Source organism: Schistocerca gregaria, chromosome 5 (genome assembly GCF_023897955.1).
Source record: "Schistocerca gregaria isolate iqSchGreg1 chromosome 5, iqSchGreg1.2, whole genome shotgun sequence".
NCBI lineage: Eukaryota > Metazoa > Arthropoda > Insecta > Orthoptera > Acrididae > Schistocerca > Schistocerca gregaria.
Window position 1 is genome coordinate 547010979 of NC_064924.1, and position 15240 is coordinate 547026218.

Genomic DNA, 15240 nt, shown 5'->3' on the forward strand with positions numbered 1-15240 from the left:
AGACATTTATTTTATGAAATTGCAAACGGTATTCCAAACTAGAGAATGTCTTTTGTAAACTAACACAAGCAAAGTCCATAAAAGATGATTAATTGGTATTTATCACGATTAACATCGGAATGTAATATTATATATACACTGTAGAAGAGAAAGTGGCTTGCAGTCGGATCCAAAAAGTTTTGCATATCGAGTCGCAACACGATAGTTCCCGCGAAACCAATATCGTCCAAACAGCTCAGTACCACAACTCACAAGATCCAAAATGGGAATTGTCAAAACTTACATGTTCCATAGCGCATTAACAAAACTCACATAATCCATAACATAACCTTAAATAATTGTAATTTCTCAATAAGCAAACATAATCTGAAATATACATAATGATTTATAGCTATTGTTCTTGCACATACTGATGTCAATATATGGGACACGCGCACGACGCATGTAAGATACGTTTTTAGTCATTTGTGAAAATTTATGTTTTTGGAGAATGTGAGTTATACTTCTAACACTCATTTGATTTTCAAACCGATGAGCAAAACTAAACGTACTCAGACATTTCTCCCTTTACTTATTCTAATCATCACTAAACTGACACACATTACATTCAGCGCAACGCAATCTGACTTTCAAAAATCCCTACAGAAGAATGGCGCTGACTAACAATAACCTACACCTTTCACAAATCACTTACCTCACAAAAATCTTCGTTACTCGAACTACTGCAATACAGCGAGCGCCACTACTGCCAGCTAAATAAAAGATTCTAACTACTGAAGTCACTAACTACTGATAGGCACACTTAACAACTGAAAGATTTTGATAGAGAACAAACAATGTATTTACCTTAATAATGTCATTTATATATATATATATATATATATATATATATATATATATATATATATATATATATATATATATATATATATCAGTTCATGTCATCCAGTCTTACAAATATAATCTTTCTGTTGGACACACGTCCAGATTATCCGCTCTCAAAACTCCGCCATCTCTCCCCCACATACGCCACTGCTGGCGGCTCGCCTCCAACTGCCCAACACTACAATAGCGAATATTGCAACAATGCAAACCAGCCACAGACTGCTCACAGCGCAGTCAGTGATTTTCATACAGAGCGCTACGTGGCATTACCAACATAAAAACCTAAACAGCTTACTTACAACCGTAAGTAATATTACGCATCGCGCTCCACATTTCTGCCAAACGTCTGTAGAAAAAACTGCTCAGCAATGAGCGCCATAACTCAGTTTTCCTCATTCCTATCGCCCTCTCCTTTTTTCTTCTATTGTCATTACGTATTACTTCTTCTAATATTTTCCTCTATTACTGGATTTTCCGAAATTCAACGACTGATCTCGTATCGGGACTTGATTATTTTTGTACTTCTCCTACGTCTTTGCGTGAGTGCTTCAAAAGTCCGCCTCAGTAGGTGCGAGGTCAGCGTGGCTGGATGCAGAACGAAACGGCCCGACTTTGATTCCGGCCAGGTCGGACATTTTTCTCCACTCTGGGACTGGCTGTTCTGTTGTCTTCATCATCACCGATGGGCAATTCGCCTAAGTGGTGTCACACGACAGAAAGAGAAAGAGAGAGAGAGAGAAAGAGAGAGAGAGAGAGAGAGAGTAATCTCAACTTTATGAGCTGGCCTACTCTCACTCGATACGAACAATGTTCATCGTTTTCCAAACGATTCCTCCGACCATGTGTTCTACATACCCGAAGACAGGAACTCGGCGAAAATTTTAAATTAAGCGTAGAACTACAAAGTTTTTATTTTCAAAAGGACCATTCAGTTATAAAAGGTACATCTTTTTATATTCCTGCACACAGAACCTTAAGGTACTTTTTACGATTACGTTTAGAACCAAAGTTTTCATTTGCGTTTCAGAAATATTGAGTGCGCCCTCTATCGAAAGCCCAAACGGAGTATTTTAACTCCCATAAAAAATCCTCTAGTGCCAGGTCAGGTGGAGCTGAAGACCAATAGTGCAATGCGAGATGCATAAGCCACTTGATGCCGAAAAAAATGGTTCAAATGGTTCTGAGCACTATGGGACTTAACATCTATGGTCATCAGTCCCCTAGAACTTAGAACTACTTAAACCTAAGGACATCACACAACACCCAGCCATCACGAGGCAGAGAAAATCCCTAACCCCGCCGGGAATCGAACCCGGGAACCCGGGCGTGGGAAGCGAGAACGCTACCGTACGACCACGAGATGTGGGCACTTGATGCCGAATTACAGTCTGTGCAGAGCTGTACTCTCCACAGTTATAACTAATTGTACCTAATGAAACACAGAACTCCAAACGGCTTTTCTTGCTGTACTATTGCCGTGTCGAGTCGACGGGCATCGGCGAAGAACGAGAGAGCTAGCTCCAGCAGGAGGGCCCCTACTGGCAACCACATGAACCGGCAACTTACAATTGGCGTCGAGGCACACCATTAGTGCGTAGGTTAAAGTCCACCCCAAGTTTCTGTCTTCATTCATGTAGAAGGTATAGTTCTGTGAAATTGGATGAATCTTTTTGAAAAGTGTATGCGCTGAAAAAAGTACTTATTACAATGTGAACAACCTTCACAGATGTAATTATTACTGTGAAAAAGCAGCCAAAATAGAAACTTTAATGACTAGATCGCAGTTGATAGATATCCTGATTACTAGTTTTGGCAAAGTTATATTGCCAGCTTCAGATCATTGAATACGTGATAAAGCCACTACGTGTGTACATTCCGATCTGGTCAAGGAAAATCAGGGACGTAAATACTTACGACTATGTCTATTATCATAACTATTATTATAAGTAAGTAAACCATAGCCTAGCACTGATTACACTTACAACATTGCCTAGGAACTAATTTTTAAAACTTGCTGGCAGAATGATATTGACAAGGATATTTTCCACAGGTAAAATGTGACGAAATGTGAATGGTTAACGTCAACTTATTATTTAGGTAATGCAAAAAAGGAAAGAATGAGTGTAACAAAAATTAATTGACTTAGTCTAAAACTAAAACAAATAATCTTCCGAATATACACTGCGCCACAGATGATGCTGGTTTGTGGGGCCCACAACATCGTGGTCATCAGCGCCAGCACAACTTCCAAATCTTTCCATTTCCAGTCTTGCCACATCTCAATGATGACGAAGACAACACGAACACTCACTACCCTGGCAGAGAAAATCCCCGACACATCCGGGAGTCGAAGACGTGCCCTGTGATCCACAGAGGCAGCAACGCTAGCCACTAGACCACGAGCTGCAGACCAGACTGCGCAACAGATTTGAAGGACCACCTATTCGAAATCCAGTAATTCATGCCCATTTCGGTGCTTAATTTTGAAATTTGGTTCAAACGCGCGCTAACGTTCCTCTGTAATGGCGCAAAAGCGTGGCGTCCGGACAAGTTACTCTCGGCCTCGAAGACGCTTCAAATGTCAAGGTTTCGACACACGCGGAAAGAAGATCATTGGTCATAAGTTCATGTGGCGTGTAAGGTGGATTAATCACGTCACATTGGCTCCAAATTTCATCAAAATTCTGTCTAATGCTACTGTCGACGTCTCACACGATCGTAAGGTCGTCACACCCCCTCTTACCCAAATGTCACCCCTTCGTTTGACGCCTCTGCGGTTGAGCTCAGAAAGCGACGCCCAACGTTGAAATCACGCAGTTTCCTTATAAGTCACCGAGGGTCAGAATAGGGTATAACGATATGTTTACGTAATGTGTATACATAAACATACAGTTATAAATGTCCCCGTTCGTAGTCACTAATTATAACAATATGTTTACTTTTGTGCTCTAACATCTAGCTATAATCAGCGGTGGAAATATATTTGCGAACACCGACCGTGTGCGGCTGTTTCTTGTTGGATCGTCTGGTCAATCGGAAGTTGCATTGCAGAGGAGATTAAATGCCTATTCAAAATATAATTATTTTTGGGTAGCTCAACATGAATTTCTTAAGGGACCGTAGTTTATCATGCATTTACCAGTAGAATATGGCGCGGAGAAAATATTTCGCCGCATGGAACTTTCGTCCGATTTCGACGAAAGAATTCGTGACCAAACTCTCTATTTGGCAGAAACATAAAGAAAATTAAATAACTTCATGAAGGAGTGAGACATAGATTCTACACTATATAAATAGTCCATACACCAGTTCCATTTAACTCTGAATTTATGGCAATTAATACACTCCTGGAAATTGAAATAAGAACACCGTGAATTCATTGTCCCAGGAAGGGGAAACTTTATTGACACATTCCTGGGGTCAGATACATTACATGATCACACTGACAGAACCACAGGCACATAGACACAGGCAACAGAGCATGCACAATGTCGGCACTAGTACAGTGTATATCCACCTTTCGCAGCAATTCAGGCTGCTATTCTCCCATAGAGACGATCGTAGAGATGCTGGATGTAGTCCTGTGGAACGGCTTGCCGTGCCATTTCCACCTGGCGCCTCGGACCAGCGTTCGTGCTGGACGTGCAGACCGCGTGAGACGACGCTTCATCCAGTCCCAAACATGCTCAATGGGGGACAGATAAGAGATCTTGCTGGCCAGGGTAGTTGACTTACACCTTCTAGAGCACGTTGGGTGGCATGGGATACATGCGGACGTGCATTGTACTGTTGGAACAGCAAGTTTCCTTGCTGGTCTAGGAATGGTAGAACGATGGGTTCGATGACGGTTTGGATGTACCGTGCACTATTCAGTGTCCCATCAACGATCACCAGAGGTGTACGGCCAGTGTAGGAGATCGCTCCCCACAACATGATGCCGGGTGTTGACCCTGTGTGCCTCGGTCGTATGCAGTCCTCATTGTGGCGCTCACCTGCACGGCGCCAAACACGCATACGACCATCATTGGCACCAAGGCAGAAGCGACTCTCATCGCTGAAAACTGAAGACGACACGTCTCCATTGCTGGGAAGTGGCGGTGCGGTCGCCTACGGCACTGCGTAGGATCCTACGGTCCTGGCGTGCATCCGTGCGTCGCTACGGTCCGGTCCCGGGTCGACGGGCACGTGCACCTTCCGCCGACCACTGGCGACAACATCGATGTACTGTGGAGACCTCACGCCCCACGTGTTGAGCAATTCGGCGGTACGTCCACCAGGCCTCCCGCATGCCCACTATACGCCCTCGCTCAAAGTCCGTCAACTGCACATACGATTCACGTCCACGCTGTCGCGGCATGCTACCAGTGTTAAAGACTGCGATGGAGCTCCGTATTCCACGGCAAACTGGCTGACACTGACGGCGGCGGTGCACAAATGCTGCGCAGCTAGCGCCATTCGACGGCCAACACCGCGGTTCCTGGTGTGTTCACTGTGCCGTGCGTGTGATCATTGCTTGTACAGCCCTCTCGCAGTGTCCGGAGCAAGTATGGTGGGTCTGACACACCGGTGTCAATGTGTTCTTTTTTCCTTTTCCAGGAGTGTAGATGAACTTACACTGCAATGAAGAATTTAACATAGAAGCCGTTTTGACTCACACTTCTCTTCTCGTAATGAAAATAATTCCTTTGACGTTTTCACATACACGTCGCATAATAAATCTACTGCTATGCAGTATTGCACTTTTAGTATTGCACTTTTACTTTACACTAAAATAATATTATTTTTAACAATAATAATACGGAGTCAAGACATGCGCGTCCGTCACAAGTTACAAGAGACAAAACAAAAAAATGAGTAACTGTTCATCGATAATATCTCGTACATCAAAAAATGTGTAGAAGTGTTCTTCTTCTGTCCGTTTTTCGCCCCACGGTTTTCAAAGTCAGTAACTCAGTGCATCTCTGACGGCGCTTCGACAATAAACACGGTACGTCACAGGTCGTTCACCTTTTACATTCTCACAATATTATTTACTAACTGTAGCTGTTGCCGAGCGACTGCTCGATTAGTGAATGATTTAAAATGATAAGGCAATCACATAATGTTACAATGGCCGGAAAGACCGCAAGGTGTGGCATAAATAGCGTCACTGTAACCACACCTTTCCCTAGGGCCTTAGTTCCCTGACATGTTGCGGTCCAAAACGACAGTTCGTAGAAATATGAGCAGCAGGAATATTTTCTTCACAATCTTTGAAACTGCTGACACCTTCGGGTGTTTCAGCTCTTATCTAAGGACATCGTGGGGCTGCATCCACATCGAATGTGACAGCACCCATTTGGAGCACAGCACGATCGCAATTCTTGCTCTCATGTAGAGGTTGGCACTACTAGTGACCGTTTAAAATCATTCGAAGAAATCTGAACGTGATCCGGAGCAGCAAAAGGTTGCTTATACTTTGTCTGTGCTCCTATTTTGTGTCATCCTGTGGCGTGATCGCAGAAGTACGCGACATTGAAAAATGGGTGAATAAAACGGCAAAGGGTCCCTCTAAGACCGCTCTGTTCGGCAAAAACCTCAGTGGCACACACCCATCTTTACTGAGAATTTTAAAAATATACCTGTACAGAACCTGTGGTGAAGTTCTAGGCGCTTGCAGACTGGCAACCCTTCAACACTCTCCATTTCCAGGTGGCCTACTGTAAGGCGCAAGAGCAACAGTGTAGCAGCGCAAGAGCAGCAGTGTAGGCGGCTGGAACTCTCGTAATGTGTTCTGTCCATGGAGGTATATTTTTAGGGTGCTCAATAAAGACGGGTTGGTGGCACCAAGGGTTTTAGAAAGACTCTTTACCGTTTTGTTCACGCAGGTATGTGTTAAGCCCCCCCACCACCACCCATATCATCACACCACACAGGAGGACGAGAAATAGGAGTGACGAAAGAGCATAAGCAACCTTTGCTGATTAGGAACATGTTCAATTTTCGCTGAATGATGTAGAACAGTTCCTATTGGTTCCAACCAGTGCACGAGAGCAGAAACTACAGTCGCACAGCGCTACACAGGGATCAGATCACTTTTATAGGGATGCGGCCCTAAAATGCCCTTAGAGAAAGGACGAAACGTCTGAGGGTGTCAGAAGTGTCAAAGGTTGTGAAGTACGTCGTCCTGATGCTCATCGCACTGTGAAGTGTTGTTTTCGAAATGTGTAGGAATCAGCCCCAGGGAAAGGGGTAGTTTCATTGAGGACTTTTATGTTACCCCAGAGGCCTTTTCGTGCCTGTTCTGAGCATCGGTGTTTCTGCAGCTTCTTCTTCGGCCACTCATAACAAAACCGCATGATTTCAATGCTGTGCTTCGCGGTTCTTAGCTCCATCGCAGAAGCGGTAAAAGGGCAATAGCTTTCAAATTGTGCGCTGAACTTCGTGCAGTTCATGGAAATTACGCCATATGTCGTTGCGAGTTCATCGTTACCGTTGTGAGTCCGCCATTTCAGTTTGCCGCGATGGCAGACAAAGGACGTTTGACCGTCGCACAAAAGACAGAGATGACGAACAGCGTTACGTTGACACATAGAAGGTTTCGTGCTCATTTCGGCATATCGTGGGCTCGCAGCCCAAAGACAATACGCAGATCACATCAAAAATTTGAAGGTACTGGATCTGTTCTGGAGTGTCAGTGGCCACATGCACGTATCGTACATTCGCTGCAAAACATTAAAGCAGTTCGACTGGCTTTGACTAGTAGTCGGAGTAAATCAACAAGAAGAGCCAGTGCCGAGGTGGGAATTTCACGCCGATCTGTGCAAAAGAATTATGCAATCCGACCTTCGCTTGTGTCCATATAAAATGACTGTGGCGCATAAGCATACTGCGAGAGACAAGGAGCGGAGACTGCAGCTTGCAAGGTGGGCAATCGAGCAAGACCAAGAGGCAGTGCTACACAACGCATGGTTTTCTGACGAAGCTTGTTTTTACGTGAGCGGTGTTGTGAACAAACAGATCGTTCGATTCTGAGTACGTGAACCTCCGCGAATAATCCACACGAAAGACGCCTACGGGGATAAAGTGTGCATGTGCGTCGCGATGTCAAGCCATGGAATCATCGGCCCGTTCTTCTTCGATGCTACGATAACCGGTGAACTTAGCAAAAGATCTTGCTGAAAACCCAAGGAAATTCTGGTCTTAAGTAAAATCGGTAAGAGGATCGAAGGATTCCATCCAATCACTAACTGATCAGTCTGGCCTGGCAACGGAAGACAGCAAAACAAAAGCTGAAATTTTAAATTCAGAATTTGAGAAATCTTTCACGCAGGAGGATCGTACAAACAAACCGCCGTTTGAGTGTCGTACAGATTCCTGTATGGAGGACATAGTGATAGACATCCCTGGGGTTGTGAAGCAGCTGAATGGGTTGAAAATAAATAAATTGCCAGGTCCTGATGGGATTCCAATTCGGTTTTACAGAGAATTCTGTACTGCATTGGCTCCTTACTTAGCTTGCATTTATCGCGAATCTCTTGCCCAACATAAAGTCCCGAGCGACTGGAAAAAAGCGCAGGTGACGCCTGTATATAAGACGGGTAGAAGGACGGATCCTCAAAATTACAGACCAATATCCTTAACATCGGTTTGTTGCAGGATTCTCGAACATATTCTCAGTTCGAATTTAATTAATTTCCTTGAGACAGAGAAGTTGCTGCATCGCTCCTGCGAAACGCAACTCGCCCTTTTTTTCACATGATATCTTGCGAACCATGGATGAAGGGTATCAGACGGATGCCATATTCCTTGACTTCCGGAAAGCGTTTGACTCGGTGCCCCACTGCAGACTCCTAACTAAGGTACGAGCAAATGGGATTGCTTCCCAAGTAGGCGAGTGGCTCGCAGACTTCTTAAGTAATAGAGCCCAGTACGTTGTCCTCGATGGTGAGTGTTCATCGGAGGTGAGGGTATCATCTGGAGTGTCCCAGGGAAGTGTGGTAGGTCCGCTGTTGTTTTCTATCTACATATATGATCTTTTGGATAGGGTGGATGGCAATGTGCCGCTGTTTGCTGATGATGCTGTGGTGTACGGGAAGGTGTCGTCGTTGAATGACTGTAGGAGGATACAAGATGACTTGAACAGGTTTTGTGATTGGTGTAAAGAATGGCAGCTAACTCTAAATATAGATAAATGTAAATTAATGCAGAGGAGTAGGAAAAAGAATCCTGTAATGCTTGAATACTCCATTAGTAGTGTAGCGCTTGACACAGTCACGTCGATTAAATATTTGGGCGTAACATTGCAGAGCGATATGACGTGGGACAATCATGTAATGGCAGTTGTGGGGAAGGCGGATAGTCGTCTTCGGTTCATTGGTAGAATTTTGGGAAGGTGTGGTTCATCTATAAAGGAGACCGCTTATAAAATTCTAATACGACTTATTCTTGAGTACTGCTCGAGCGTTTGGGATCCCTATCAGGTCGGATTGAGGGAGGACATAGAAGCAATTCAGAGGTGGGCTGCTAGATTTGTTACTGGTAGGTTTGATCATCACACGAGTGTTAAGGAAATGCTTCAGGAACTCGGGTGGGAGTCTGTAGAGGAAAGGATGCGTTCTTTTCGTGAATCGCTACTGGGTAAATTTAGAGAACCAGCATTTGAGGCTGACTGCAGTACAATTTTACTGCCGCCAACTTACATTTCGCGGAAAGATCACAACGATAAAGAGAGATTAGGGCTCGTACAGAGGCATATAGGCAGTCATTTTTCCCTCGTTATGTTTGGGAGTGGAACAGTTGTGGTACGAGGTGCCCTCCGCCACGCACCGTATGGTAGATTGCGAAGTATGTATGTAGATGTAGACGTAGATGTAGATGTAGATGTAGAACGCTATTTGCACATTCTGCGAAACCAGTTGTTTCCTCAACTCAAGGCCTTATGCTTTCCTTTGCAGACACAATGGTTCATGCAGGAAGGAACACGCTCCCATACTGCCAACGTTGTGCTGATTTCCTACACAAAGACTTGGCTCTTGGGTATGGTCAGAGTTCCTGAATGTTATGCAGGAGGAGGAATGTGGCCACCCCACAGCCCGGACATTAATCCATATTACTTCTTCCTTTGCGAATTCCTTAAAGAGAAGGTGTACCACAGAAAACCCGAATATTCAGTGCAACTTAGGGCCATCATTATGGAGTTATGCCGCGCCATTCCAGAAGATTTGTGTCGGAGAGTCGTCACAAAGGTACGTGTGTGACTTGAAGAGGCTGTAAACCAAAAGAGCAGTCATATTGAACATGTGATTCATTAGGTTGTATTTCCAAGCTGTATTCTTTACATCTATATAAATTACAAATCTAGACAACTACGAATGTGTTATTCATGAAACAAATCAAGTGACTTATCGTGTGCCACCCTGTATAATGAACACACAGAAAAAGCAATTGTACCAATGAACAATGAAGGCACACTATCAGTTGAGGGGGGGTTCTGTATTTGTCATAGCTCAAGACAACGATTGGGTAACAAAAAAAGCAGTAGAGTAAAAATGGCCTGGAGTGCTTTTGGTAAACTAAACGGAATTATATAAACTAAGATATGATGTGGCTTAAGAGGGAAGCTTACAATCATTGTGCAATCATTGTGTATTACCGGTTGTAATACTTGTATATGGCCATGAGATGTGTACATTAAGTGCAAAAACTAAGGTTTTCTCAGTGCTCAATGCAGAGTTACGTCTTGTGAATTGCTAAGGATATGGATAGTGTTTTGAAAGAAGGATATAAGATGAACATCAACAAAAGCAAAACGAGGACCATGGAATGTAGTCGAATTAAGTCGGGTGATGCTGAGGGAATTAGATTAGGAAATGAGACATTTAAAGTAGTAAAGGAGTTTTGCTATTTGGGGAACAAAATAACTGATGACGCTCGAAGTAGAGAGGATATAAAATGAGGACTGGCAATGGCAAGGAAAGCGTTTCCGAAGAAGAGAAATTTGTTAACATCGAGTATAGATTTAAGTGTCAGGAAGTCATTTCTGAAAGTATTTGTATGTAGTGTGGCCATGTATGGAAGTCAAACATTGGCGATAAATAGTTTGGACAAGAAGAGAATAGAAACTTTCGAAATATGGTGCTACAGAAGAATGCTGAAGATTAGATGGGTAGATCATATAACTAATGAGGAGGTATTGAACAGAATTGGGGAGAAGAGATGTTTGTGGCATAACTTGACTAGAAGAAGGGATCTGTTGGTAGGACATGTTCTGAGGCATCAAGGGATCACCAATTTAGTATTGGAGGGTAGCGTGGAAGGTAAAAATCGTTGAGGGAGACCAAGAGATGAATACACTAAACAGATTCAGAAGGATGTAGGTTGCAGAAACGTACTGGGAGATGAAGAATCTTGCACGGGATAGAGCAGCATAGAGTGTGTGTGTGTGTGTGTGTGTGTGTGTGTGTGGCTTGGGTAAGCCGCTGGTAGGAAAACACACCCCATCGAAAAAGCGGCTACGCGCTGCGAGTCCTCCAGCGCCTGGTGTTGCTAGAGATTTAACAGAATGTAGTAACGGAGCACATGCTGATAATCAGAATGTGTTTTTGATTATTAAAAGGAAGGAGGGTAGCTTTGAGAGGGTTTCTCCCTTTTACATCCATAAGGGTCTTGAGGGAATTGCAGGAACACTGAAATCTGTAAAGCGACTGCGCAATGGGACTCTGTTAGTTGAAACTTCTAGTTCCCGTCAAGTCGCTGCCCTTCGGAAAGCAAATTGTCTAGGAGAGTACGCTGTTGAGACCGAGCTCCACTCCACTTTGAATTATAGTAAGGGTGTTGTGACGTGTAGGGACTTGGTGGATATCCCCATAGACGTGCTAAAATCTGAGTGGGCTGACGAAGGAATTGTTGCCGTGCAGCACATTATGAAACGAGTCAATGGGGACCTCGTCAAATCTGACTCGTTTATTCTCACATTCAGTTGCCCGAGACTCCCAGAGCATGTTAAAGCGGGGTTCTTACGTTTGCCCGTACGGCCATATTTCCCCAACCCAATGCGCTGTTTTAAATGTCAGCGCTTTGGGCATACTACGTTGGGGTGCAATGGGATAGCCACTTGTGGTAAATGTGGTCAGCCTGCCCATGACGGAGCCGATTGTTCATCGCCTGTGAAGTGCGTGAATTGCTCTGGGAGTCACCCTGTCTGGAGCCGGATCTGCCCCATCTATCTCGAAGAACGGAAGGTACAGGAGATTAAAACATCTAAGCGCATCCCCTATGGTGAGGCCAAGAAGCTCTTTAAGGCCATGCAACCTCCTGTGTTTTCAACATCTTTCGCTTCCGCTCTCAAAAAACCGGTACAACTGGCCACTGTTGCTACACAAACAGAGGTTGCTAGTGTTAGCACTAAAACCTGCGCTTGCCAGTGCACTTGTGCTGCTGCGGTTGTTTTGCAATCTGCGGCTCTCCCCGCTACATCGGACAAGGCCGTGGTTGCTGACATTGAGGTACTTCCAGCCTCCCCCCATATGGCGCCTTCTGCCCAGACGAGTCAACCTCCAACTGTTGACAAGGCTCTGCATTCCAAGCCCCCCAAGACAAAGCCTCAGAAGATGAAGGTTCTGCCACCTGAGGAGACTAGTCAGCGTCGGTCCGATGACGAGGCCATCGTACTGTCTGACATCTCCCGTGGGTCGTCATCGGAGCTTATGGACATTGATGTCGACCGGGGGCGATCTTCTCGCCCCAGGAATAAATCTCCGGCCAGTACGGTCTCTCCTCCAAAGCACAGAGGCAGGGTGAAAGTTCAGCCACCCTGATCACTGGCTCCCATATTACAGTGGAACCTGAATGGGTTCAGGACGCATGTGGCCGAATTACAACTCCTTATACGAGAGTGCCCCTTGTGCTTATGTCTCCAAGAGACACATTTTCGGGCCACTGATTCTCCTTCTTTACGCGGCTATACCGTATATCGAAAAGAGGATCTGACGGGGCAAAGGGCAAAGGGTGGTGTTGCGGTTTTTGTCCGTGACATGCACCCATCATCTGAGCTCCCTCTCGTCACCGACTTGCAAGCAGTTGCAGTTGACATTCTTGAGGGTCGGAGGCTCACAGTCTGTTCTGTTTATTTACCACCTCCGGATGCGATAAACTCTGAGGCTCTCACGGACCTTATTAGCCAACTCCCCCGTCCATTTCTTCTTCTGGGGGACTTCAACGCTCATAATGTCTTATGGGGCTCTCGGACTACTTGCCCCAGGGGTCGCATTCTGGAAAGCGTCATGATGTCTGAAGAACTGTGCCTCCTCAACTCTGGTGCTCCCACTCATTTCTGTACTGCTTCCGGATCGTCATCGGCTATTGACCTTTCCTTTTGCTCTCCAGCACTCGCGGATTCTGCTCTGTGGGAGGCTGCAGCTGACCTCCATTCTAGTGACCACTTCCCCCTCTGGATTCGCCTCCTGGATGAGGCTGTGGCATTACCAGTGCCGCCCCGGTGGCACCTTTGCAGAGCTGACTGGACACTTTTCAGCCAACTGGCTGTTTTGGAACACCGTGCCAGCGTCCACGAATGGGTAGACCATGTTGCAGCCGTGATCTCACATGCTGCTGCATTGTCAATCCCACGGTCATCCGGTCATCCCAAGAGGCGTCCTGTCCCTTGGTGGACCACTGAGTGCCACTCAGCAATCCGCGCCCGCCGTGCAGCACTGCGCCGCTTCAAGTGCCGTTCCTCAGCTGCCAATCTTGCGGCCTTTCGGGTGGCAAGGGCCAGAGCGCGGCGAGTGATTAAAGAGAGCAAACGACGGTCATGGCAATCGTTCTTGAATTCCATCTCTCGCTCCACTAGTTCTACGAAAGTATGGGAAGCCATCAGGAGGATTTCCGGAAAACTCAGCCAGCTACCTGTCACGGCATTGCTGCATCAGGGATGTCTCCTCACGGCGCCGAGAGACATTGCCCAGACACTGGCCATGCATTTTGCGGAATCTACCGCCACTATTAACTGTGATCCAGATTTCTGCCGCTACCGCACTGCCATCGAAAGGGGTCACTTGGACTTCCGGTCTCTAAATTCTGAACCCTATAACTGCCCCTTCACAATGTGGGAACTGGATTCTGCGCTGACTGTGGCTCATGATACTGCGCCTGGTCATGATCAAATCCGGTACAGCATGCTGCGGCACCTGTTGCTGCCATCCAAGGAAGTTCTCCTGAACTGTTTCAATATGATATGGTTATCTGGCACGTACCCTGACTCGTGGAGGGAGGCAATTTTGATTCCCCTCCTCAAACCAGGGAAGGACCGAACGCATCCCAGTAGTTATCGGAGTATTGCCTTGACGAGCTGTGTTGGGAAGACGTTGGAACGCATGGTCAACCGCCGCCTGGTTTGGCTGCTCGAGACCAGGCAGCTCCTTAGCCCCTCTCAGTGTGGCTTTAGGAGATGTCGTTCCACTATAGACAACTTGACCCTGCTTGAGGCCGCCATCCAGCAGGCCTTTCTACGTAACCAGCATTGTCTAGGGGTCTTCTTTGACATTAATAAGGCGTATGACACTACTTGGCGCCGCCTTATCCTCAATCAACTCCATGAGTGGGGCTTTCGTGGCCGTCTCCCCATCTTCATTCGGTCCTTTCTTTCTCACCGCCTCTTTCGGTATTGGGTTGGTAATGTGCTATCGGATTTGTACGTGCAGGAGAATGGTGTTCCTCAGGGCAGCGTTTTAAGTGTCACCCTCTTTGCCGTTGCTATTAACAGTATCACGTCCACTATCCGGAGTCCTGCCCAATGCTCCTTGTTTGTGGACGATTTTGCTGTTTTCTGTTCTTCCTCCAGTCTTGTCAGTGCTAGTCGGCAGTTACAGCTTACGATAAAGCGCTTAGAGGCATGGACTGCAAAGACGGGTTTTACCTTTTCTGCAGACAAATCTGTGTGTGTTCATTTTAATCGTTCTCGGCGTCTTTTTACCTCCCCTGAATTGCGTCTGAGGGACACCGTTCTTCCTTTTAGAGACACTGTGAGGTTCCTGGGCCTCACTTTTGATTCCAAGTTGTCGTGGTTGCCTCACCTTAAAGACCTCAAGGTGCGGGCCCTGAAGGCACTGAATATTTTGAAGTGTCTGAGCCATCGGTCCTGGGGAGCAGATCGGGCGCGTCTGCTGCAGTTTTATAGGGCTTTCGTCCGATCACGTCTTGACTATGCTTACACCGTGTATGGGTCAGCAAGGCCTTCGTATCTGAAGATCCTTGACGCAGTACACCATGAGGGTATCAGGCTGGCCACTGGTGCCTTCCGTACCAGTCCCATCCCCAGCCTGTGTGCTGAGGCAGGGGAACCGCCGCTCGCCATCCGGCGGAAACTCCTCATGG

General features: G+C 46.0%; 1 protein-coding gene across 1 annotated transcript in view; it reads right to left on the minus strand.

Moving 5' to 3' along the window:
• Positions 1 to 15240, minus strand: part of LOC126272389 (uncharacterized) — a 363563-nt gene that overhangs the window by 297800 nt on the left and 50523 nt on the right. The window lies entirely within an intron of this gene.